This window comes from Puma concolor, chromosome A1, assembly GCF_028749965.1.
Source record: "Puma concolor isolate L17-30 chromosome A1, mPumCon1.1.hap2, whole genome shotgun sequence".
Taxonomy (NCBI): domain Eukaryota; kingdom Metazoa; phylum Chordata; class Mammalia; order Carnivora; family Felidae; genus Puma; species Puma concolor.
In genome coordinates, this window is record NC_141667.1 from 188,344,041 (window position 1) to 188,369,152 (window position 25,112).

Below are 25,112 nucleotides of genomic sequence, written 5' to 3' on the forward strand. Positions count from 1 at the left end.
GGATGACCTCCTCCTCCAACACTGCAGCCCCCGGGCCTGCGCTTCCACTCTTACACGCCCCTCCCACCCGGGAAGTGTGTCCTGAGCGGTCCGCAGGGGGCGTTCTTGGCACGGGGGTGCCTCCTTTGGTAGCTAACTGGCTGCGCTGGAGGCAGACGCCACAGTAACAATTTAGTATCTGCGAGAGAAAACACAGATTAAGACCATGATTCACAAAGTGAGTACTAATTTTGTCCATTAAGAGCCTCATGATCTGAACTCTGATTTATTAAGTCCCCTAGGCTGGGAATTGGATCCCTCAGGACATTTACTTGTGTCCTCATGTGATTTAATAAAGATGATGCATTAGTATGTAGGAACACAAAATATTCTGTTTGGATAATGGCATAGGTTCCCCCTTGCCAGACATAATGTAATACTGTCCAAGTCCACCTTATTTTGGAGGACAGTTTTTCTCATTAGGAACGTTTCAGTGTTCAGGGCCACCAGGGTTTTTCAGTCCGTTAAGCATGGGACTCTTGGTTTCTGCTCAGGTCATAATCTCAGAGTTAGTGGGTTGACAGTGTGGAGCCTGCTTGCAATTTTCTCTCCCTCTCTCTTTGCCCCTCCCCTGCTCAGTCTTTCTCTCTCTCAAAATAAATAAATAAATGAAACATTTAAAAAATAATAAATTAAAACACGAATCGTTTTATTTAAAATGTTTAATTTATGTATGAGCAATAACATTCAGAAGGTCCCAATTGTACTATGGAGATACTTTTTTGTAGAACACAATGATTAAAAATGTTCATGCACACACCACTTAAGATGATTACCCTATGTAAGTGTCCTATAATTTGGAAAACTGTGCTCTGTAAATGAGAAGATTAAAGGCACCTGCTCAGCCTCTGCAAGCTGGCCTGCAGCTACAGCCCAGAGATGCCACCACCTGGAATCTTAACTCTGTCACCCATTGTCCCACGAGGATATGATCCAGCAGGAATCTCCCCTCTCCCCTCTCCTGGGGAGCTATTCTGTCTCCCTCGTCTCCCACTAGGACTTCATCATCGGCCCCTGCTTGAGTCTCTAGGCTCTTCTCCCATTACACACTACCCTTGACTTTGTGCTCACCACACAAAATTCCTTGAGTTTTGACATTTATTGTTTTCTCTCCCCTTCTTACCATTGCTCAGGATCTTTTCTCTGTAATTCTTTTTCTCTACATCCTCTCTTCACTTGAAAGAAAGAAAGAGAAAGAAAGAAAAAGGAAGGGAGGGAGGAAGGAAGGAAGGGAAAGGAAGGAAGGAAAACAGGGGCGCCTGGGTGGCTCAGTTGGTTGAGTGTATGACTTCAGCTCAGGTCATGAGCTTGCGGCTCTTGGGTTCAAGCCCCACATCAGGCTTTGTGCTGACTTTGAGCTCAGAGCAGGCTTTGAGCTCAGAGCCTGGAGCCTGCTTTGGACTCTGTGTCTCCCTCTCACTCTACCTCTCCCCCATTTGCACTCCGTCTCTCTCTCAAAAAGAAATAAACATTCGAAAAAAAATTTTAATTAAAAAAGTTAAATAAAAAAGCAAAACAACAACTTATGGACTTAACAGAAGAAAAGATGTACTTCTCTTTATGATCTCCAATTTTAAATGGACACAGCATGTGGACAAGGTGTGTAATTTTGCTCAGTTTTACCACAATGCCTCATTCCCAGCTACCGCTTTTATAAAACTCTATTATAAATTTATTTATATTATTTCCATTCTTTACTCTTGCATCAAAATGCCTTGTAGATTTATAAAACTGGCCATAATGCTCTCAAGCCCAAAAGCTCAGATCTAAGTAAACTGTAAAAGAAATGTGTCAAAAATGTCTTTTTCCACAATATAAAGTCACTTTCAGTAGACATAACTTCTATCTTTATATGTAACACAAATCAAATATTTAAACCATATCTTGCTACCAAAGTTCTAACTTAAGAGATAGAAGACAATATAAATATTTAGAAAGCTTATTATACTTAATATAATGATCTTTTGGTTATCAATTAATAATTATAGAATTACTATATCTAATATAAAGCCTTTAATTTCTCCAAATTATTTAGCCAATGTAATCTCTCCTAGAAAACTTCAAATGGATGAGTCTTGTCAACCATGTTCTCATTCAAGACAATATTAGACAAAAAAAAAAAAGTTAAAATCTAAATTCAAAGATGATTTTTAAAATAATGTGGCAATGTTTATAGGAAAGATACTCCTTTATAAAAACCTAAGCCTCAAGTATCTTATTAAATTCCTTCTTAAGTTTTAGTTTTCCTAAGTCACAAAGAAGAACAGGAAATTTATTTTTTTTAATTTTAATGTTTGTTTCTTTTTGAGAGAGAGAGAGAGACATAGCATAAGCATGGGAGGGGCAGATAGAGAGAGAGGGAGACAGAATCCGAAGCAGGCTCCAGGCTCTGAGCTATCAGCACAGAGCCCGACACGGGGCTCGAACTCACAAACTGTGAGATTGTGACCTGAGCTGAAGTTGGACGCTTAACTAATTGAGCCACGCAGGCGTCCCAAGAAGAACAGGAAATTTAGTCTACCACCTCAGTTTACAAATCTAACAGAATGCCATCAACCCTCTATTACAAGAGTAAGACCCCAGAACTTAGAGGGTCTTTCATCTCATAGACCCTGGATTCCACTGTGCCCTGGATGGTAGTTGTTGAAATAAGGCACATCTCAAATACTGGTTTTTCAGAACACACCTATAAAAATACTATTTTTTATTTTGTTCATAGTTATTCTTGAAAACTGCGAAGATAGTAGTTTCTTAGGAAATAACATATTTTATGCTTTAAGTTTCTCAATCTAATGGCATCTTATATTTTTTGGTTTTTCTTACATCATTTGTTCATCTTTTGCTTGTCTCCCATCATTTCATCTCCACTGTCACCCTGTGAGGCGGCAGGGTTGTGTGGCAAGTGCTCTCTTTTCCCTTGTTCACTTCTGTCTGAGAGAGTGTTACCTCAGTCTGCATTTGGGGAGGCGGTACGCTTCAAGGAAGCTGGCTGTTCCTCCATCTTGTTAGCCTCGGCCATCATAATTATATTGCTCTTGCCAGTGAACGGGTTAGGAATGGCAAAAAGATGTGAGGGAAGGCTCTGAGGGGCTTCTGGAGAGGTTTTAAAACACACCTGGGGGGAGCCTCTCTCTTTTCCTGCCTCTGAATGTTGTAGTCACAGAGGAAGAAAGGGAGCCCATGAGAGACTATTGGGCCCAAGCCCCATGTGTTAATAGGAGTGAATGGGAGGGAGTAAAAAGGGAAAATACTTATGACCAGTGGACAATATACATAAAATAAATATATATAAAACATACATGAAAGTGTACAATAATAACAGGCTGACATAGGTCCTTAATGACTCAACCCAAACTACAGAACAATAATACACCTTAACAAAAGAGAAACTAGTGCCAAGAAAATCAAGAGATGAACTACAACCACATGTATTGTTATGGATGAATCTCAGCATTGATAAAACATCTGCAGAAGAATCCACCTAGGACGGTTGCATTTATATAATGTTCAAAACTGTGCAAAACTAAAAAACATCTATCTCTTGGTTATAAAGTTGTAGAAAAGTTGGGGCCCCTGGGTGACTCAGTCAGTTAAGTGTCCGACTTCGGCTCAGGTCATGATCTCGTGGTTCATGGTTTCAAGCCTCAGGTCGGGCTCTGTGCTGACAGGTCGGAGCCTGCTTCAGATTCTGTGTCTCCCTCTCTCTCTGCCCCTCTGCCACAAATTCTCTGTCTCTGTCTCTCTCTCTCTCTCTCTCTCTCAAAAAATGAATAAAAGTTTAAAGTTACAGAAAAGCTATAAAGAAAAGCAAGAGGATGACAAATACAAAGTTCAGGAGAATTTCCCTTGTGGTACAGGTAGAAGGCTAGGGTCCAGGAGTATCCACTAGGCCTTGAAGAGCCCTAGGATTATCCTAGTCACAGGCCTGGTGGCAGGAGACAGGTGTTCACGTGTTCTAGTTACTATTGTTCTTTATGCATTGCAGGTTATAAATATCCCTGCATAGTATTCAATATGTAAATTCTAAAAAAAAAAAAACTATTTGCAAAATAAAGAGAATATTGTCAAGTGGCCAGTTAGGAACTTGCAAATACTGCAATATTTTTATTTAGAGAACAGAGTTCCTTTGACTCTCTGAGAAGGGTAAGGCCTCCTACTTTCATCTGAGGTTGCGTGATCAGATCCTGGGTCAAGGCAACTCACAGTTAAGTGGGCTGTCAGTGCGAGGTTTCATGTTTGTCTGTATAGAAGTCAGATTGTGTTTACTCTTGTGGCTGCAGGTGTCAGAGGCTAAAATTCCTTCTACCTTCATTGTTTTTTGTCTCCCCTGTTGTCTGTGGGTTTCCCTAGACACTCCTTCTTACATAGGATCTGAGGCAGACAGTCCCTTCTGTTGCAATCCCTAGTTATTATACAGAGGCACAGGCCATGTGGTAGTAACAGGTGGGGAGAGGGGAAGTATTCTATTAGTCCTGTGACCAGGTCTCAACTTTTAGTGAGCCTGTGCCCCTGGGATGTGATCTTCAAACATGCTCCTCAACTTCAGATGAAACAGGAAGGCTAGAGGGGGCAGTAGTTGGGTGTTTTCTTCTCCCACATGGAAGGCTAGAGGGAGGTATAGTTGGGTGTTTCCCTGCCCCTAAGTCAGGGAGCCTCTGACAAATAATGTCTCCAGCAGGCAGGATTTTGTTCAAAAGAACAGAACGCTCTGGGCAGACTTCAAAGAGACCTTACCCCTTCCTGCCACCAGACGCACCAGATTTTTCTCTGATTTTCACCTTGAGAACTTGGTGGGGCACTGGGAGGTAAATCTAACAAAAGCATGGCAGGCTCCTAAAACTGAGCCTCCTAGAGATTTTAACTCTCTAGCTCATCTGCATTAAGCCTCCAGAAATTCATCAGTGTAAGTTTTTCTACCCTGGGACTGCCTTCTGCTCCCATTAAACTGTAATTCTCTGTGTTCACCTATCTCTTCAATACTTGAGGCAATGTCTGGCCTTGTGACCTGCATCCTCTGAGAAATCTAAGTGCAGGTCTTGATTTTCAGTTTGTTCAGCTTTTTCTTGTTATAAGGACAAGAGGGACACGCAAGCCCTTTACATGTCTGATGGGAAATGGGCAGCTCACAGTTCACTCTGTGGACTTTTAAATTTTATAAGTAAAACTGTGAGTAAGACATTCATAGTTTCTTCCCTTCGACCTAAAGAGTACACTTACAGGTCTCCAAGGGGAAAGGGAAGGGAGGCAAAATGAAAAGTCATGGTGCTGGCCGGGATGAGAGGTTTCCTCCAGTGGGCAGACTCCCTGGGACAGAGCGGGACTCCAAAGAGCAGACCTGTGCAAAAGGGTGTGTGGGCCACTTAGGGCTCTCTAAAATTCGGTGTGAATTATTTTAAATAACATTTACAGAACCAACAGGAATAGGCCAGAAAAGAGTACTCCGGAATCTTAATTTCACTTTCAAGCAGCCCTAATATTTTCTCATCAGGAAGCACATATAAATATTCTCTAGAACAGGTTTCAAATGCTGTCAAGAACAGTTTCGCTGAAACAGAAAGACACGTTTTCGGAAATCCTCTTATCAAACAATGTAGGCAAGAAGCATTTTGAGAGACAGATTTTCCTGAATGATAAAAGCATCCAACCCACTATGAGAAGCTTAACAATTATAATACTAGATGCCCAGTGACCTAGCTTCAAAATGTATACAAACAAAAAATTGACAGAATTACAGCAGCCAAGTCACAATGGGAGCCCCCAGGCTGTTAACGTTTTTGAGAGAAATACAGCACCATTTATCGGACAATGGACAAACAACTCATTCGAATTAGTTTCACAACGTTAACATGAGATCACACTATATTTGTTTCCATAACACCATACCTTGTGAAGCTGAGTTGTCAGCGATTGCTGTGATAAAAAATAAGCAAGCATGACTTGGAAACATCAATTTAGAACAGGAAACAAGGGTGGTGGTGTCTAATCTGATTCCAAGGTTTGAGAAGTTCTGTAGTACCCAATAGGTGCATACATGCCATTGGTAAGTAATTGTGATGATCTAAGAATAAATTAGATGAACACAGAAAATTATTTTTCTCTTTAAAAAAAGACTCCAGGAACAAGGGCTAAGTTTTACAGGGTTGCCTCAACAACCTTTGTGAGCTGATTTCAGGAAGAACACTTGTTAACGTGAGATGTGTATTCAGTCAGGAAAATAGAGGCCAGCATCCCAAGCAAGACCTGATTTCACCCAGGTCATTGGAGTAGGGCCTTGTTGCCTAAATTGTTTCTAGTAAATTTATAAGTAAGTAGGATTTTAGACCCCTTTGTTTTTAAGGACTAGAAACCAATCTAGTTAAGCAAAACTGATGGAAAGATGTTTTTAGAAAAGCTGATGAAATTCAAGGATTGATGAAAAACAAGCTTTCAGGATCCACATAGGGCTGCTCTGGGAACCTCACCACATGAGTTTCCAGTGTCTCAGTTACCAAAAACTCCTAGTCTCTGTTTTTAAGTTCTGAATTTCTGGAACAGAATCTGATCGGCCCGGCCTAGGTCAGTTGTATACCTTTGGACAAATTAGCTGTGTCCATGGGACTGCAGAAACACCATAGCTGGGGGACACGTGGGTGACTTAGTCACTGAGCCTCCAACTCTTGATTTCGGCTCAGGTCATGATCTCACGGTTTCGTGGGTTCAAGCCCCAGGATGGGCTCCGTGCTGACAGGGTAGAGCCTGATTGGGATTCTCCCTGTCCCTCTGTCCCTTCTCTGCTCGTGCTCTATCTCAAAATTAATAAATAAACTTAAAAAAAAAAAAAAAAAAAGAACCATGATAGCTGGAAGAGCACCTCCATGTTCAAAGCAGAAAGCTCTTCTCAAAGAACCAGATACAGATTCAGGTTAATAGTGAAAAGGCAAAGTTCTAACCTATTGACTCCCCTGAATCAAAGTCCTCATTTAAACTTAGTTTAAATGTTACAATATTTTTTTTCCACAAAGGAAACTACTGTAACAGCGCTGACATTTATGTCATAAGAACACTGTGGAAACTGAGCAAGATCCCCTTCCAAATTCATTACATTTTGATGGAATGAATTTATAAAATGAAAATCTCTCTCCAAGGGTTGATATTTAACCTTTTACATGTGATTATTTTAAGATGCTTAATTTTATTTGGATATGTCAGGTTCTGATATAAATTTTTGATGAGGTCTTTGTACTAATAACTATGTAGAGACATTGAATCTCATAGCCTGCGAGTTCAGATAGGCAAAAACATATCTATTTTTCTATAACGAAACTTATTTTCTTTCTCGAGCCCTCGTTTCACTGATGACATAAAATTAATGCTAGTCCGGCAGAATTTCCTTGGCCAATTCACAATGCCCTTCCCATCCCCTTTCTATTTCTCCAACATTGCATCAAAGATACAGAAAGATCTACAACATCCAGGCATAGGCAGCAGGTGTGCCTCAGGGCCCAGCTGTCATCTGCTCATCCTGGCATTTCCTGCTGGTCCTCATTCTCACTGGTCTCTAATGTGGGACATCTATAGTCCATAGTCCCATGGCCATAGTCCCACCTGGCCCGCAGTCTAAACTCCTTGGCAGGTCTTCTGCATCACTCATGTCCTAACTGTGGGGTTCCATATGTTCAACAGCCCTCTCTGCCTGTTTCTGTGTCCATCTTAGGGAGAGGGTAAGGCTTTCGATGCTCTCCTTGCCACTTTGCCTAGACATCATGACCCATGCTGTAATGTAGGAGAAATCTGGAACCTTGCCTGTCACCCAGTTCCCACCAAGGAAACAAGAGTTGCAGTGCACTCCTGCATGGAGTCCTTCATTCCCTCCTTTCATCCGCTAATCGTGGCTTTCCTTGCTTACTCTCTTCTTCCCCTAGAGAGATATAACTTTGTCTAGTCTTGGTAGGTGGGCTACCTGGATCTGTGTAATAGCCCTCTCTACCTTGTTTTTGTGGCATAATATTTTATATACTTCAGTTCTCCAGAGTTCTGAGTTTTGACACTGATTTTCCTACAACTCAAAAAACTTTTCCTTTCCAACTGCTATTCCTGCAATGAATGTGTTATTTGAGAACATGAAACCTAACATTCACTTTTAGTCGAGCCCCTTACTTATTAGTCCTCGCCTTGCTGTTCTAATAACCATACACCGAGAAATGTTAATATTAACCTTCCCTGCTGCCTGACTGAGGGGCACATGGTAGGGGTCACAGGGGAGACCAAAAAAAACTGCATAGATTAATACTGTAGGCTACTATCTCATTGCACTAAAATATTTTGCAATCATTTTTGATATTCATTTCAAAATAAGTATGACATTTAAAATGTAAGATATTTTCCTTTAACTTCCGATGAATAAGTGAAATAGAACACTTTTTATTTTTTTTAACTTTTTTTTCAACATTTATTTATTTTTAAGAGACAGAGAAAGACAGAGCATGAGCAGGGGAGGGGCAGAAAGAGAGGGAGACCCAGAATCCGAAGCAGGCGCCAGGCTCTGAGCTGTCAGCACAGACCCTGATGCAGGGCTCAAACTCACAAACCTCGAGATCATGACCTGAGCCAAAGTCAGACGCTCAACCTACTGAGCCACCCAGGCACCCCTGAAATAGAACATTTATTAATGAAGTATCAATGAACAATGAACCTATTCATGAAAACCCTAATCCACTTTTATTTTTAGTTTAATTTTTACATATATTGAGGGACCTTTGTTAAAGATAATGACATGAGGGCCTCATGGGTGGCTCGGTCGGTTAAGCGTCCAACTTCGGCTCAGGTCATGATCTCGCATTTCATGAGTTCAAGCCCCATATCAGGCTCTGTGCTGACAGTTCAGAGGCTGGAGCCCGCTTAGGATTCTGTGTCTCTCCCTCTCTCTGTCCCTCCCCTGCTTGTGCTGTCTCTCTGTCTGTCAAAAAATGAATAAATATTTTTAAAAAATTTAAAGATAATGACATGAAATTAAGACATTTCTTAGGGGCACCTGGGTGGCTCAGTTAGTTAAGCATCCAACTCGGTTTTGGCTCAAGTCATGATCCCAGGGTCATGGGATCAAGCGCTAACAGCACGGAACCTACTTGGGATTCTCTCTCTCTCCCTCTGTCTCTCTGCCCATCCCTCACTGGTGCTCCCACTCTCTCTCAAAATAAATAAACTTTAAGACATTTCTTAAATATATTACCAGTGGAATAAGTATACCCAGTAAAAACACAAAGTCCAAATTTGACCTGGCCAATCTGCCCTGCCTGTATGGATATAGGTCAGAACAGCAAGGATACTGTGGGCATCAACCATGACCTTGGCTCTTTCCACTGAAGGAGCATTTGCAGTTTGCGTTGGGAGCTGGACATTCTGATTTGTGTGGGACCTGCCCCACCCAGGCTGCCTGCAGCCAGCATCTCAATTCAACACCTCAGTGAAGTGTAATCAGTCCCTCCACATGGTATCTTTGCCATTCTGACCTATATCCAGATTCCCTTATTCTGGTTTCTGGAGCCAGGTGACCTAAGTCAGCCCAGCATTTTAGTCCCTCGTTATAGAAAATCCTGAGGGGAAAGAAAAACGTCTACAATTTGTCAACTCGTCTCTGCTTGTGGCACTGCCACATTTTAGGGTGTATTTCACTTTTGTTCTAACTGCCATCCCCGGGCCTCTCTTACTCATTTCTTCTCACATTCTGACTGTCAAATAAGACGTTTTGTTGGAAACATAACACAGAAGGCAGCACAGAAATATTACTCAACCAACCCTGACACTCGACCATTAAGAGTCCCTGGAGCTGACCAAAGAGTGAATCAGAGTGTTCAGCCTTTCGGCCACTATTGAAAACACTAATGTCATATTCCATGCAGTTTATAGGCCATGATTTACCATTGCTGGACAGTGACTGTATTCATTATTTTACTTTTATATTATTCAGTAATATATTACTATTATGTGATCATTACTTTATGTATTATTATATGTAAGGGTGTCATGAACATCTTTATATAAAGTATTTTTTCTTTGCTGAATACTTTCTATATGATAAGTTCCCATAAATGAGATTATTACAACTATCACAAACAGTAATTATGATAATTGTATAAAAAATAGATTTTAGGGTAAAACATTGTTAAGGAAAAAAGAGAACACAATTTGTTTGAAAAATAGTAACAACTGCATGGGGTCAAAATCAGGAAAAAAATGAGCCAAAATGAAAATTTTGTCAAGATAATGAGATTAGAAATGATTTCTGGGTGTGTAGGTGGCTCAGTCGGTTAAGCGTCTGACTCTTGATTTCGGCTCAGGTCATGATCTCACAATTGTGACATTGAGCCCCCGCCACCCCGCCGTCAGGCTTGACCCTGGGTGTGGAGCCTCCTTGAGATTCTTTCTCTCCCTCTCCCTCTCTCTCTCTCTCAAAAAAAAAAAAAAAAAAAAAAAGGAAGTGATTTCTTTTTTCTTTCAAAACTTGACAATGTTTAAATTTTGTTTAAATTTTTGTATGTTTTACTTCTTTCTTTTGAGAGTGTGTGCGTGTGCACACACACAAGTGGGGAGGGGCAGAAAGAGACAGAATCCCAAGCAGGCTCCAAACTCTCAATGCAGAGCCAAACAGGGGGGTGGGGGGTAGGGGGTGCTCCACCTCGCAAGCCATGAGATCATGACCTGAGCCGCTATCAAGAGTTGGCTGCTTAACTGACTGAGCCACCCAGGAGCCCCTGGAATTTTTTTGAAAAGACCACTGACATCTTCTGATTATAGGGGCACGTGAGTTCTCCATTGAAAACGTATTAATTCTTATGCTTTAAAGAATATGTGAAAAAAGAATGGCTTTTCTTTAGAGCATTATAGTCCTTCGATGACATAATCAAATTTGTACTGGTTGCATGATCTACTGGCATTTCAGTGTTTGAAAAGCAGCTGACAAACAGTAACAGCACAGAGTCTCAACGTACCCTGTTTTAATTGTGCTGCTCTTACAAACATGCACATTTGAGGGGGTGTGATTATGGCTGATCTACTAATTCAACATAACTGAATAATTTTTTCGGAATTTATTCCTCATTCAAATTCTAAATTTAATTCACATTTTGTACGTACGTTCCAGAGGAAAGACAGAATACACAATAAGAAGGGAATAATACTGAGAGTTAAGTGGCTTTGCTTTGTTTGAACAGTGAATCAAATCTTTTCTCTATTTGTAAAATTATCTTACAAGATAGCTAATAGCACTAATGCATTCTAGCTGCTTACTTTAAATCAAAATATAACAGATCTCAACCCTTTCTTCCTTTTGTTTCCAGGTATCATTATATGTCACTTTATCCTTCAACAATTAGGTAGGTTCTAGCATTTACTAAGAAGCGTTTGTTTTATGTCTAAAAACTTCCACATAGGCTAAAACAGATACCATTTTTATTCATTTATTTATTTTTTAAATTTAAATTTCAGGTAGTTCATTTTTTTCTAAATCAAAGCGCCGAACGCATTTCACCCTTTTCTAAAACCCTTTTTTTCTTTTCCAGCTTTAGTGAGACATAATTGACAAATACTGTCATACTAGCTTTAGCTGTACAACATGATTTGACATCATTTCACTCTGAAATAATACTGCAAAAATGCTGTAAACTACCACTGTAAATGTTGGCTTTTTGTTTTCCTTTGGCCGCTAAGTGTACTCTCTGCGGTGTGTGTGTGATTCCTGCCTTGGTAAGTAAGGTTAAGCGGGGGAAATACAAGGAAAGGGAAATTATAAGAAAAAAGGCATAGACGTTCCCTATCAACTTGTGTTTGCCAGTCCGGAAGGGAGGTTTGCAAATAGGGCCCTCATTAAAAGTTTATATGGTAAATTCAGGAAGGCTGAACCTGAGGAGAGCAAGACTAAAGGTTTTATAGAGAGCATTCTGGGTGGGCATCAGCAGCGGGCAGAAACCAAAGTTTACATAAACCATTTCTCTGATACTCATCTAGCCCCTCAAAAAAGCATTCAGTTATTACTTACCCTTAAGTCAACACATCTGATCTTTCTCTTCCCCTTCTTCTCAGACATTAAAAGAAGGCAAACTTGGTTACACAATTAAACAGCTCATTCATCCCTCATACCCCCATTACAGATATGTGAGAGCTAAGCGTGCCAGACCTGGGGGATGGGAGTGGTACAAAATAAATTATTTAAAGAATTGGCAGTATTTTTCTTCACTTAAGAATGATATCTTTTCCGCTTTTTGAAAAATGTTCAAAATTCATCCAGAAATCTGTGGACTGATCAGCAATGACAATATACAGGAGCAATGGAAATTTTTAAGATTTTTTAAAGCATTTTTAACTTTTACTGACATGGGCAACTAAATAGGCCATCTACTTACTTAGAAAAATATAAAATACCTCTCCAGTAAAAGCAAAACCATACTCCTCCCTCCAAGAATCTTACTAGCTTTATTTTCCAGATATTTCCAGAAAAATTCCCTAGTGTATAGATCCCATCGTACATCTTGATGCTTTGATCTTGTAACTCAAGATCCTCATGGTTCTCTGGATAATCTTGTTCCTTCCATTCTATTCTCCTTTCAAACTCTCCTCCCAAGGGCTCTATCTTTCATATATGCAGCACAGCATAAGCTCAGGGCCTAAACTCAGTCATAAGTCTTTATCTGCTTCTACCTGTTAGCATTCTTGAAATATGTTGAAATAAACAACTGAGGACTGAAATTACTTGGATTTCTCTCCAGTCTAAGTTGTAAGATTAGGGCGCCTGGGTGGCTCAGTCGGTTGGGCATCCGACTTCAGTTCTGGTCATGATCTCACAGTCTGTGGGTTCAAGCCCCACATCAGGCTCTGTGCTGACAGCTCAGGGCCTGGAGCCTGCTTCCGATTCTGTGTCTCCCTCTCTCTCTGCCCCTCCCCTGCTCATGCTCTGTCTCACTCGGTCTCAAAAATAAATAAAAACATTAAAAAAAAATATTTAAGTTACTTGTCAGATTAAATACTTTAGGGACACCTGGGTGGCTCAGTGGGTTAAGCAACTGACTTCAGCTTAGGTCATGATCTCATGGTTGGCGAGTTCAAGCCCTGCATGGGGCTCTCTGCTGTCAGCACTGAGCCTACTTCAGATCCAGTCTGCCTCTCTTTCTGCCCTTCCCCTGCTCACTCTCTCTCTCTCAAAATAAATACACATTTTCTTAAAAAAGATTAAATACTTTAACAGTCACATGAGCATTTCTTGGCCTTTATTTCCTGGTTTAGATTTTAGTAACTGTACCATTGAAACCCTTTTTGTGATGCATGATTTTCTAATGAAACCTGGACATTCCATATTGTGTTATGAGACTCTGGGTCTTCTTGAAACCTGTTTTAGCTGGCTTTCTCTGGCAGGAAGGGTGTTCCAGCTCCCCACATGGTGACACTGGGGTGGTCCTATTACCACTGGAAGACCAAAGTCCTGACTCCCGGTGGAGGGTGGAATGCTTCGTGACCACCTGGTGAGCGTTGAAGTCTGGACGCCACGCTTTGTTGGTCAAGGTTGGAGGAGACACAATTTGTTTCTGTGGTGTTGGTTGCTGTAGAGTAGCTGTTGCCCAAAAGTTTTCTGTCCTGTTAGGTTGCCCCTTTTCTGGTCCTGTGGGTAGAGAGACCACGGTTTTGCTGGGCACTTTTTGTGTCTGTGGCCTTTGGTGTTTCCAGTTGCTGGCCTCTTTGGCTCCATGTCTGGGATATACAAGGCAAAGGAAAGCTCAAGGAATTCACCCCAGTGTTGTTTTCGAATCCCAAGGTCCCTAGCTGGTCTGCCTTCCTCTCTCCACCTTTTTTGGTAGATCTGTTTTATATAATGTTCAAGGTTTTTAGTTATACTCAGTGGGTGGAATAGAAAAGCATGTCCGCTCCATCTTTCTAGAAGCAGAGGTCCTCAGAAAAAATCCTTTAACAATCTTATTTTGCGTAGAACAAAATCTGGAAAAGCTGTACCATTTTGACAGGAAGACAACTTTCACTCAAACTTCATTAAGTTTAAGCCCAAATCAGTTCTGACCTAAGATGAAATTTCATCCTAGGTTGGGGGATCCTCCACCTTGATCATATTTCTAGGGGTACGCAGTATACTAAAGATGCAATAATTGCCTTCTCATTTCTATGCAAGAATCCGCCCCTGCCACGGCTTCAGATGAAAGCAGCTGTGACCCTGTCCTTCCCTCCTGCCGGGTGACGCTGTGGGTGAGTACCACAGACTGACAGAATCCAGGGCGCCTGGGAGAGAGGCACGTGAAATTCCATCTCTAGAGAGTTTGAGGTTGGGACACAGAGAGACTTCATAAGCTAACTTCTGTTAAGTTCAAGGTCAGGTCAAGTAAAGGGCTGAGGCAGGCACTTGGAGATGACTGTTATGAGTTAGGCACAAGAAGGAAAAACTGAAGAAATCAGTCTGTAGAAAGAAAAAAATAATAACAAAGCAGACACACAGGGAGAAGAGACAAGAAACCATGGGGTTCCAGAGAAGACTTGTGTGAATGTGTTTCTGACTTGGCCCCTGCTCACTGTTCAGTGCCTAGTTTCAGGTCTTTTTGCATATAAGCCACATTTCATGCCTTTAGGTTTCCTGAGTCCCAATATCCCTACATCCCTCTAATAACTTTCTCGCGTAGATTTCTGAGCTTTGCAACAGGAGTGTCTACTTGTGGAGTTTGGATGAGCACGGACCTCTGGTCCTGCTGCTGCAGCTCTCCGTATGGACCATGACAGGAAACATCTACCATGGCTGCTAGAGTCACTGCACAGCCTGAATTATTGGCACAACATACGCTCCCTTCCTATGTAGTTGCCTTCTTGTCTATGGCCACGTGACCCTAATGCCCTCGCTCTCATCTACATATTTACCTTCTTTCCTTCCACTCTCCCTCCTAGCTTTCCTTCTGTGTTCTTTGCCCACTTTCTCTTCTGTTCTTCAACATAATTATTGAAATTTGAGAAATATTACACAGTTTGGGAATACAAAGGACATACAACTGGCCAAGAGTTGCCAAAAGAAGTTGCCATCAAAGACAACAAGTTAAAGCCAGAAATGACCATATCATGTGGTTAAAAAAAAAAAAAAAGAAACAAACAAACAAAAACAAAAAGAAAACACAGCATCTTATAAAAGAAGGTCCAACAGCTATGGAAGCTCAAAGGAGATAGATACCAACTCAAATTTCCTTTTGCTAAGTCACGTTACTGCTCACACCAAGGACTGTTAGGGCATGTCTGGCATAAACAACAGACTGAAAACGGGCACTGTGTAATTTACTGACTACTGGGATTCCTAAATCCAGATGACAGTGCAGAAATCATACAACCAGGAAAATGGTTAAATTATTGGAGGGGACAATAGCTTATTTTTAAGAGGATAATTCTAATGTTTTCTGAGCTTTCTGTATACAATCCCAGTGACGTCTGTTCAATCTTACAAAAAGCAAAACCCTCTTTTTAGCACTGACTATTCCATTGTCTGATACTACAGTTTATTTATTCATTCACCTACTGAAGTACATTTTCATTACTTCCAAGTTTTAGCAATTATGAATAAAGCTTCTAGAAACATCCATGCACTGGTTTTTGTGTGTTCATAAGTTTCCAGCTCCTTTAGGTAAATACCAAGGAGTGCAATTGCTGGATCCTGGAGTATGTTTAGCTTTGTGAGAAACTGCCAAACTGTCTTCCAAAGTGACTGTGTCACTTTGCATAATAACCAGCAATGAATGAGAATTTCTGTTGGTCTGCATCCTCTCCAGAATTTGGTGTTGTCCGTATTCCAGATTTTGGCCATGTTAATAGGTTTGTAGTGGTGTTTCATAGTTATTTTCATTTGAATTTCCCTGATAACATGGGATGTGGAATACCTTTTCATATGCTTACCTGCTATCTACGTGTATCTTCTTTGGTGAGATGTCAAGGTCTTTCGCCCTTTATTAATTTATGTATTTTTAAGCAGGCTCCACACCCAACATGAGATCAAGAGTCACACACTCTACCAACCAAGCCAGCCAAGGGCCCTCTTTGGCACATTTTTTAATCAGGTTGTTTGTTTTCTTATTGTTGGATTTTAAGAGTTGTTTGTATATTTTGGATCATAGTCCTTTATCAGATGTCTCTTGCAAATATTGTATTCCACTCTGTGACTTGTCTTCTCATTCTCTTCACAGTGTCTTTCACAGAGATTGAGTTTTTGGTTTTCGTGAAGTCCAGCTTATCAATTATTTCATTCATGGATTGTGCCTTTAGTGTTGCATCTGAAGAGTCATCACCATACCCAAGGCCATCTAGGTTTTCTCCTGTATTATTTTCTAAGATTTTTATAGATTTGCATTTTCCACGTAGGTCTGTCATCTATTTTGAGGTAATTTTTGTGAAAGGTGTAAGGTCTGTGTCTAGATTCATCTTTTGCATGTGGATGGCCAGTTGTTCCAGCACCATGTGTTCAAAAGACTACTTTTGCTTCATGGTATGGCCAGTGCTCCTTTGTAAGAGATCAGTTGACAGTATTTTTTTAGGTCTATTTCTGGGCTATTTTGTTCCATTGATCTATTTGTCCCTTCTTTCACCAAGAAAAGACAATACTTTCTTGATTTCTGTAGCTTTGTAGTAAGTGATGAAGTCAGGTCAGGTCAGTTCTTCAACTTTGTTCTTCAATAATGTGTTGGCTATTCTGGCTCTTTTGCCTCTCCATATAAACTTTAGAATCAGGTGCTTGATATCCACCAAATAACTTGCTGGGATTTTGATTGGGATTGCATTAAATCTATAGGTCAAACTGGGAAGAACTGACATCTTGACAATACTGAGTCTTTCTATCCATGAATATAGACTATCTCTCCATTTACTTCTTAAATTTTATTTATCACTTCTATAATTTTCTTCATATAGATCTTATACATATTTTGTTAGATTTATACCTAAGTATTTCATTTTGGGGGGGTGCTAATGTAAGTGGTACTATGTTTTTAATTTCAAATTCCACCTGTTCATTGCTGATATAAAGGAAAGCAACTGATTTTTTTTTTTTTTTTATATTAACCTTGTATCCTTTAACCTTGCTATAATTGCCTGTTGGTTCCAGGAGTTTGTCTATTCATCTCAAATGTGAAGAACGACAGTTTTATTTCTTCTTTCCCAATCTGTATAGCTTTAATTTCCTTTCCTTGCATTATTACATTAGCACGGACTTTCTGTACAATTTTGAAAAGTGGTGGTGAAATGGGAAATTCTTGCTTTGTACCTGATCTTAGTGGGAAAATTTGGAGTTTCTCACCATTAAGGATGATGTTAGCGCTAGGGTTTTGGAGACAGTCTTGATCAAGTTGAGGAAGTTCCCCTCTATTCCTAGTTTACTGAATGCTTTTATCATGAATAGATGATGAATTTTGTCTGTTTTTTCTGCATCTATTGATATATTTATGTGATTTTTCATTTTTAGTTTGTTGATGTAATGGATTACATTGATTTTTAAATGTTGAACCAACCTTGCATATCTGGTGATAAATCTTACTTCTTATGCACTGTTGGATTTGATTTACTAATCCGGATTTGTAATGAGGATTTTTGTGTCTATGGTAATGGGAACAACTGGTCTAGTTTACTTTTCTTGTAATGGCTTTGGTTTTGGTATTAGGGTATTGCCAGCCCCATAGAATGAGTTAGGAAGCATTCCTTCTGCTTCTGTCTTCTGAAAGAAATTGTAGAAAATTGGTATAATTTCTTAAATGTTTGGTAGAACTCACCAGTGAACCCACCTGGCTTGGTGCTTTGTATTTTAGAAGGTTATTAATTACTGATTTGATTTATTTAATAGAGATAGGCCTATTCAGATCATCTGTTTCTTCCTGCGTGAATTTTGGCAAATTGTGTTTTCCAAGGAGTTGGTCCATTTCATCTAGGTTATTAAATTTGGGGGTATAGAGCTATTACTCATATTCCTTTATCCTTTGGGGTTTGTAATGATGATGTCCCTTTTTCATTTCTGATATTTCATTTCTAATTTGTGTCCTCTTTTTTTTTAGCCTGGCTTTATATAGGTTTATTAATTTTCTTTACCTTTGCAAAGACCTAGCTTTTGGTTTCCTTGACTCTGTCTACTGAAATTCTGTTTTCAATATCACTGATTTCTGCTCTAATTCTTTCTTCTGCTTACTTTGGATTTAATTCACTCTTTTTCTAGTTTCATAAGGTAGAAACTTGAATTATTGATTTTAGCTTTCTTCTTTTCTAATGTATGCACTGTTATAAAGTTCCCTCTATGCACTGCTTTCACCACCAATTTTGCTGTCTTTTTTTTTTTTTTTAAAGTTTATTTATCTTGAGAGAGACAGAGACAGCACGAGCTGGGGAGGGGCAGAGAGGAAAAGAGGGAGAATCCCAAGCAAGCTCCACACTGCCAGCTGTGGAGCCCAATGCATGACTCAAACTCATGAACCATGAGTTCGACCCAAGCTGAAACAAAGTCAGTCACTTAACAAACTGAGCCACCCAGGCACCCCAATAAGTTATGTTTTCATTTTCATTTAGTTCTAAGTATTTTTAAATTTCTCTTGAGATTTCTTATTTGACCCACGCGTTATTTAGAAGTGTGTTGTTTAAAATCTTCACAAATTTGGGGATTTTCCAGTTATCTTTCTGTTATGGATACTTAATTCCATTGTGATTTGAGAGCAGACATAGTGTCATTTCTATTCTTTTAAATTTACTAAGCTCTACTTTGTGGCCAAGAACGTAGTCTACTTTGGTGAATGAATAATGTGTCTTGTTAGATGAAGTAATCTGTAGATACCAATTATATCCAGTTCATTGATGGTGATGAGTTTAGCATATCCTTACTGATTTTGTCTGTTGGATCTGTCCAAAAAATCCTCCTCTGAAAGATTTCAAATTTAAGAATTCAGATAGTCTTGCATTTGACTCATGTATATTGAAGATGGCTAATGAGACATCTAGTCAACAGCAGTCTAATGGGATGTGTATTGTGAGTTTCTGACAGTCCCAGTAAAGCACTTCTCTTTCCCACGTGGGTTATATATATGTAAGCAATACAACAAAAGAGTGGAACATGGAGAATTAAAATACTAACTTTATTGCTGATAAAACTAAATTGGAGGGTATAGTTTAGTTAAATGATTCCAGAATTAGGCAGATGTACCCTACCCAGGTCATGTGAGACTTCCCTGGGCAGGAGCAGAACAGAGCTTGCCCTGAAGAACAGAGCACAACTGCAACCCCTGTGAGCTGCTAGCTCCCCAGAGGAAGAAGAGAAGCTGAGCAGAACATGCCTAGGTGTTTACATTTCAAATTTATCCATCAAATAAATTACTCCCCAGGGGAAGACCTAATAAAAAGGGAGGTCAGAAGTTATACTAATTACATTTCATCCACAAGGAAGAAACATCAAAAGTGGTGGAGGAACATCCCCCCCATCTTCCAACAGTACATTAAATCTTAAAAACAAACAAACAAACAAACAAACACACACCTCTAGTTCACAAATTGTAAAATATTAGCATTATTAGAAACATTTCCCTAGAATTTGAGGTCCCAGAGATTTGCCAAATGTAGACAAATGGCTGAAGTTAATACACAGGATGGGGCTCACATTACAAGTAATTTCTCACTCAGAATTTTTAATATTTGGCCTTTACTCTTGACTTCAGACAATGACAAACTAGGTTTATGTTAACAAAAAAATGGTAATTGAAGGAAAAGGCAGAAAAGGGAGAAAAGGCAGGAAGTAAGGGAGGTAGAAACAAAAGAGGGGAAGGGCAACCGCTGTTAACAAGTAGGTATAAACAGTGCCAGACTTCTTTCTCTACATCTCCTCTGCATTGTGCTACACAGAGTTGAGAGGGAAATCAATTTCAGAATCTGGAACGTTAACAAGCAAGAGGTATGTATTTCTATAGGGCTTCATTACATATTCTTTAACTCTTTGAGAAAATAGGTTTTTTTCTGGGGAATAGTTTGGAGTGAGAAAATATGGATTTCCAGCTAACATTGAGGGGGAAGGCAAAGCAAAGCTCCAAACTGTACATAATCATTGCAAATACACTATTAGGGAAGTGTCTGCACAGACTTCCCTGGTGGGGACAGCCAATGAGTCTCGGAGTCATATCTCCTGTACTGGTCAGAGGGCAGAACTCAAGGCAGGTGAGAGCGGACATGGTGTTTTGGGGGGCCTATTTGGGCAGCAGGGTCTCTATCTAGAAAGCTACTTGGCTCCAAAGGATCAGACTTAATTTCATTTCTGAAAATACAAACCAAAATCATAATTTGGGAGCTAGATCACTGTAAAAAGAGATTGCCTAACTCACCTGAGCCATTCTCATTGGTTGTTTTACCAAGCAATAATTTAAAAATGGCACCTGCTTCCCCTAGCAAAGTTTTGTTGACAGGAAGTGTGGATAGCACTGAATGGTCTCTGCGATAGGGGCTGAATTATGGCTACTGATATTTTCACTAAGCCTATCTGTTAGCAGTTGTTGGGAAGTTAGTCGCTCCATGGGACTCCCAATTAGAGGAAAAAAAAAGAGAATGAAGGGGTGAGCAAAGCAGATGTAAACCCGCTGCTTACACTGCCACTGTATTGAGTTGACTGACAATCAATAAACCAAGTGCAAGGAGACTGGATGATCAGTGATCCCGTGGGCAGGCTCATGTTGGTGGCTTCTGATGACCTTGAGCTGCTCTTCTGGGAAAATGGATGGCTTTGGGGAAATGGATGGTTACACCTGTATCAGTCTGAATTGTTCTTAAATATCTGTAACAAAAACCTGAGTAACAATACCTAAGCAATTATTTTTCTTTGAGCAGAAAGTTGGAAGGTAGGCAGGTCCAGGGCTCATGCAGTGCCCCGTGATGTCAGCAAAATCAAGGCTCCTCCTTTCTTACTGCTGTCATACTTAAGTCTATCAACTGTTGCTTCAATGGCACAATAGTTGCTTCAGCTCAAGATGTCACACTTGAGCTCAAGAAAGGAAAAATTGGGAAAAAGAGAATGAGGGGTTGCCAACGTCTGTTGGTTTAGCCAGAGAATAGTGACTGCCACATCCTGGAACACAATTTTGGTCCTGAAACAAGGGGAATTAGTTTGAAACCCAGAATCATTTTGGTCTTCCCTAAACCTACCCAGCCTGGGTATTTTGTCGACTCCGACCCCTTTCCTCCTTATAATAACCTAATTCCAGAGAACTTCTCACCAAAAATAGACCTATCAAAAGATCACAAAGCAGGACATCTAAATGCTGCAGATCTCAGATCCTGGAATAGCCCAGCTCCCAAAGGCCCTGAAGTCACATGTCATGCCTCATCTAGAGACTAAAGAACCAAGAAAATAAACCTTGGTTTCTCAGGAGAAACAAAGTACACTTGCAGGAATAAACGGTACTCTTCCCCTGAGAGTGGTCTCCTGGGATACAGAGAAAAAGGCACATTGTCTCAGACGTTGTACCTCAGATCAGCTCACCTTCATATGAAACCAGTTCTGCTGACATCATAGAAGACAGGGCCAACCTAGTTTAAAAAAAAAAAAAAAAAAAAGTATGTGGAAAAAGTCTGTAGGATTCTGTAATAGTTAACAGTGATTGCTTCTGGAAAGGGAGAGAACATTGGAAGGTATGTGAAAAGGAGAGATCACAGTTTATTCTAATACGTCTTGTACCAGTGTAATTAGAGAAGAGGGTGCCTGTACCATCATTAACTTCTGAGGCCAGTAGTAGCTGCAGTGGCAAAGCGAGTGGTTCACAGGGTCATGTGGAGAACCTCAGGCTTGGTTTTGCAAGCGCTTCCTCTGTGCCGGGCACATCGGAGGCTAGGAAGCTACAGCAGGCATGGGCCCAGCCTCCAGAAGGAGAGATGAGGCATGAATGCAAATGACTGCCACACAGCAGAAAGCAGATTGATAATAACGGGGCTCAGATGAAGTGTCCTGAGGATTGGAAGAACGCTTATTTCCTTCTGAGGAGGACCAAGGAAGGCAGAGCATCATGGAAGACATGGCAAACTATGAAATGTTTGTAATACACGTAAACATACTTGCACATCTGTTTTCTCTAGATCTAGTTCCAGTGTCACCTCCGTAGTGAGGGGAGCCCTGGTTCTCCCAGAGGTCAGTTGTTCAGATCCATGATTTCTGTCCCTACCTCATATTAGCACATTTTTCTGTTTATAAATCTTCCTCCACCGGACCCTGAGTTAAAGGGCAGAAAGTATTTCCCATATCCTGATGCACACACAGCTTGGCACTAGCAGCCATCCCATCCAGCCATTTTCTGAGCTGTGCTGGGTGTCGGGGAGGCAGGCAAAGTTGAATAAGATTTAGTATCTGCAACTGAGGATAAAAACACGAAAGTCAGTAATGATAATGCGGTGTCCTAAGTGCCTTGATAGAAATAATACACATGGCTATGAAAACCAAGAGGACCAGAATCAGAGTGAGATGGTGAGAGAATGGCCTTCCCAAAAGCTCTTTTTAAAGAAGGTGGAAAAATGAATAGGGTATATGGATTTCATGTGAAGGCAACAGCACCAGCCCTTCAGCATTCAAAAATATTTAGTTGACCCCATTTATGATCAGGGTAGAGTCTAGGGAGGGGACTTAACTCCCATCTAAGTATTTCCCTTCTAACGTAATAGACATTTTTGAAAATAAATTGAAGATTAAGAAACCATAATTATAAGAGAAAGCTGGTGAGTCCTAGAATTCCTAGAATCAGAAACAACCTGCCCACAAACTATCTTCCGATCGCTTCTCAACCAGGATTTTAGCACACGGGTCCCCTGAGTTAAAGCAATATGTCACCAATTACAGGTTTCCCCCGCTATCCAAAAGTAGAGCATTCCTATGAAACCTTTTGTAAGCCAAAATGTATAAAGCAGCAATTACCACAGATTTATATGAAAGCAATTACCATTAAATTTATTACCATTAATTTTTGAGTATTCCTGGATCCAAAAAATCATCTCTCTCAGGCTTTTCTGGTACCTTAGGAGACATCTTGCTAACAAATGCACAAAACCAACCATGATAAGTCACAGATGCTCACACACACAGTTCAGAGCTCTGGCAGCCTGATGCTGAGATACTAGGAGCCGGTCATGGGAAGCAGCTTGACGGGGCCACTCTGGCCACCTGGGGTGCGCGCTGCTCCTTTAACAGCTTGCTGCAAAACAAATGCTGAATGCTATTTTTGCTTTTCACCTTTCTTCATTAAACTAAAATCTTCGGATTTCTTTCAATTAGCAAAAACGAGAACATAGGTTTTCACAGAAGTGAAGTGGCATACTGCAGACTTTCAAAAAGCAGGGGATACTTATAAATAACATCACTACAAAAAAAAAAAGTAACCTCATTCCAATTCAACAGCAAAGCTTGGAGGGACTGGTTTGGGGGCCTCCACGCTTTGGCCTGGAGAGATCTGTGTGAGCTTCTTCTCTCCCCACCAGCTAGAGTGCTTTATTGCTCATCAAACAGGCAACTTCCTTCCCCTTGGCATGATTGTGTCCTTTAAAGTCAATTGTCACCTAAGAAATTTTGCTTTGATTCCACTTGCTGCAAAGAAGATACAAGGAACAAACATTAGATCAACAGGATATTATAATCACCCTTTTTGGCAGGTGCAATGCCCACATCAGGCAAGGGTCGGGCTTGTTTCAAATCCTTGAGGCATCTGCTGACACTAACAGGCAGTCTTGGTCAGGAAACACTGAGCAAAGACGTAATATTGCCCACCTTGTTCTTTTGCTTAAACCTCCCCTAATCTTCAGGTACATGTTGTGCCCTTTAACAAACGGGTGAGGAAACTGAGGCTTTGGTTAAGCAAATTGCCTCAGCTTACATGGAAGTTGATATTTGAGCTCAGGTTTTGTTAACCTGGCTCCCAAACCCAGTCTTTGTTACATAAAGCTGCTTCTCTTAATAATCCATAGGCTCCTCAAGGATAGAGAAGGGAAGGTGCTAGTGGAAAAGTAGTTACGTTTTTTGAGGCAGAATCAACTGTCTGAAAATTAATCCAATTCTGCTCACTTTACAGGATTATGGAGAAAACAACTGCCTTCTCAGCACAAACAGTTCTATTCTGCCACAACGCTCCCACACTGCCCTGTTGATACAGCCCTGCAGAACCTCGCTGTGTGTATAAAGGCACGAAAACCAGAAGGGCTCTCATTCAGAGAGGTCATAAAGCAAGAACTCAAGAAATGCTCATTAACTCTTTAAGATCTGTTTTATGTGCCTTTTCCCTTTCCCCGCAAGAAGTCTTCCATTGATCCTAACATTGTTAACTAATCACCTGTGTACTAGGAGCTAGCTAGAGAGAGCACACAATGGTGAAAAAGGAATCAGCAGTACTATCAGACCCAAATCCCGGAACTTCCAACTACGGGAAGGAAATGTGCTGTCCACTGGGCAGGTATATTACACTGGACCCTCTGGAAGTTGAAGCTGGAATGTTAATTTACCCAAACTTCCAGGTGATTATAATGCACCATACACAGCTCTAAAGAGAGGTCCTAAGAATCATTCAATCAAGAATTCACCCCTGGAGATCCCACTCGATTAGGGAAATGTTAAGACTCCTTTATCTTTTAAAAGTTCATACCTCTCAATGAACTGATGTTCTTTTCCATAATCTGCTGGCCATTTTAAAAGCTGGATTTAGGAAGTGATATCTCCCATTTATGCCATCACCAATGCTTGGTAGCAATTAAAGAGTCTTTAGGTCTTATCTCTGAATAAGATGAAAATTACAATTGTAGAGCCCAAATCCCATACATAGATTTCATAGCCAAACCAAATCACTAAGCAGGAATTCAGATGGCTGATAAAGTAAGTTTGATGGGAAAGGAATGATAAATGTATTTCCACACAGGGGATTTATGTACAAGAACTGTTCTTGAATCTCTGAGTAGTTAATACTTTCCAACAAGGTTATCCGCTACTTTTCATATGCTGAGGGCAGAGGCTCTTCCAAATTTCTTTGGAGCTTTGAGTAAACTTATGTTTCTTGACTTTGCTATGCTTCTGACAAAGCTAAAAGAGGAAAGTATGCTGT

At 40.4% G+C, this 25,112-nt stretch overlaps 1 long non-coding RNA gene across 1 annotated transcript; it reads left to right on the forward strand.

The window, feature by feature from the left end:
- The first annotated feature begins 120 nt into the window (after positions 1 to 120).
- LOC147584680 (uncharacterized) lies at positions 121 to 24,815 on the forward strand. Its single transcript, XR_015252378.1, has 3 exons — positions 121 to 217; positions 11,355 to 11,390; positions 24,093 to 24,815. It is a non-coding gene; the product is annotated as an uncharacterized LOC147584680 (long non-coding RNA).
- The last annotated feature ends 297 nt before the right edge of the window (positions 24,816 to 25,112 follow it).